The sequence below is a fragment of the Nanorana parkeri genome, unplaced genomic scaffold (assembly GCF_000935625.1).
Source record: "Nanorana parkeri isolate BGI_ZX_2015 unplaced genomic scaffold, ASM93562v1 scaffold1778, whole genome shotgun sequence".
NCBI lineage: Eukaryota > Metazoa > Chordata > Amphibia > Anura > Dicroglossidae > Nanorana > Nanorana parkeri.
Genome location: NW_017308046.1, coordinates 217,924 through 220,246, shown reverse-complemented (window position 1 = coordinate 220,246; position 2,323 = coordinate 217,924).

Genomic DNA, 2,323 nt, shown 5'->3' with positions numbered 1-2,323 from the left:
CTATTTCTTTTGTGCATGTGAAGGGTGTGGCACGATGAAAGGCCAGGAGAACTCCCCTCTTTTTCTCCCTAAAGGTAGCATGAAACACTTGAGGATAAGCCGCGTGTAGGAATTTGGGCCTGGATGCATCAGAAAATTTTGTTTCTTGCAAGCCCACAATGTTTATATTGCGGGAGGCATAATAGCCGAAAGCCTTCCTGCGCTTGCGCGGCGAGTTCAGGCCCTGAACATTGTGGGTTATAATTTTATAGGAAGACATCATAATAGATAAGAAGTTGACTCACCATCCAGGAGGAGGCCCGACTGATATGCTGCGAATAAGGTAGGATCTGTGAGCTGGCGGTTCCGCTGCCACTAGGGGGAAGGGGGGGAATCTGACAGGGGCAGGGAAGGGGGAAAGAAATAAAGATAAGAAGACAAAAAAAGACAAGCAATATGCATGTGAAACACATTCAGACTTCCGCAGAAGTCTGCAGGTATAATTGCTCAGTAGCATTACAGACAGCGGGGGTACCTGGGGCACCCAGACACGAACTAGCTAACAGAGTACATAAATTTAAATAGTAAACGGTGCGTAGAAGCTATAAACCGTGATATTAAACATTTTGGCACTGCCAGCCTACGGCGTGCGTCACCTGGTGGAATGGAGAGAAGGGGATGCCAGTTGGGAAGAGTCGGGGGGGTCAGGGAGGGAGGGATATAGGTAGGGTAAGGGGAGAGTAGATAAGCCCAGGGGAGGAGAGGAATGAGCAAGGTGAGGAGCAATGATGCGGAAACATGTCGCCAAAACACAAACAATATGCCAACAATGTAATCCGTCATAGTACTCCTGTTTGAGTATCGAGTATTGCCCCCCTATGGTTGTTCAACTGTATCTATCAAAACTATCACATAACAATGACAAGTATGCCCCGGAGCGGCTCTACATGTCACCAAAGGGACCTGTTGGCAACAGGCCTCTTCCGTGTGGAACCAGGGTGCCACCTCCTGTCCCCATGGACCATATTCTGGGGAATTTCCTGAGATGTTCTCCCCGCGATGACTGGACAGTAGGACCGAGAAGTCAGTTGTGAAAGTTCCCGATGTGTGTCCACCCTTGATTGTACATGGAATGTCCAAGGACTTCACAGCGAGAAGGGCGACAATGTCCCCCACCTCAGGGACCAATGCAGGCCTTTCCACGGGATGTTGGTTAAATTGGGGACAGTGGGCTAAAGGCAGTATATCATGGAGCTCGACAAATCCAACCCCGCTGAATTCACAAACAAGGGATGAAAAATGGGGGGGAGTGATGGCGTCCATTCCTCGTTGCGGCGGCCTTTGTGGTTGGCAGGCCGTTGCCGTGCTTCGAGCCCAAGCGGATCTTCGGGCAACACAAAATCTGCCCTCTGGTACAATCCAGGGGGTTAGTAAGAACCAAAGGGCCACTCGTGCCAAACTGTTATAACAGGCCAATAGGGCCAACGGAAAAAGAAAACTAAGTGTACCTAGGCAGACCTAGGGGCATCCGGTCACAATACTCTTAATGGCTGCTAGAACCTCCGCCTCGGTGATTTCCGCCTACATCCTCTCCACCATGGAAGCAGACAGGGTGCCCTGGGTAAAGTCTGTGAATAGAGAATCCGCCCTGTGGATGTCAAATTGAGATGGGGGGCTATACAAATTGCGCAGGATGCGAGCAAATTTGGAAACTATGTGGGAGGGGTTTGCCGTCAGGGATCCGTTAGAGAGCCGCAGTTTAATAGGTTTGGCTCCTCTAGGTTTTGCATTCAATAAGTTCGCTAACATGGATCCTGGTTTGTTGGATCGTGCATAGAAGGAGTGTTTTGCCCATCGGAGCTGCTTCTCGGCTTTGTCGTTAAGGAGGAGATTCAGTTCTACTTTTACCGAGGCTACTTGTTTGCGTAAAGTGGCTGAAGGAGCGGTTTTCCAGGCAGAGTCTAGAGATTCTAGTTCAGCATAAAGAGATTGGATTTTGTTTTCCCTATCCCTTTTTCTGCTGGCGGCTAGGCGGATGAGATCTCCTCTCAGAGTCACCTTATGGGCCTCCCAAAGAGAAATTGGCGAGGTTACTGACCCCCCATTTTCCGCAAAATATTGAAGAATGTGTTCCCAAACGATCGTCGCCGAGTCAGTGAATGAAGCGCCATGTATAGGAGGGTGGACTAGATGTTAGGGGCACACATTCAAGCAGAATTGGAGAACGATCAGACCATGGGACAGATAATATTTTGGATGATTTTATCTAGGGAGGAAGGACTGAGAAGTAAAGATATGGTCGTTACGGGAGAAACTATCATGAGGGTTTGAATAAAAAGTAAAG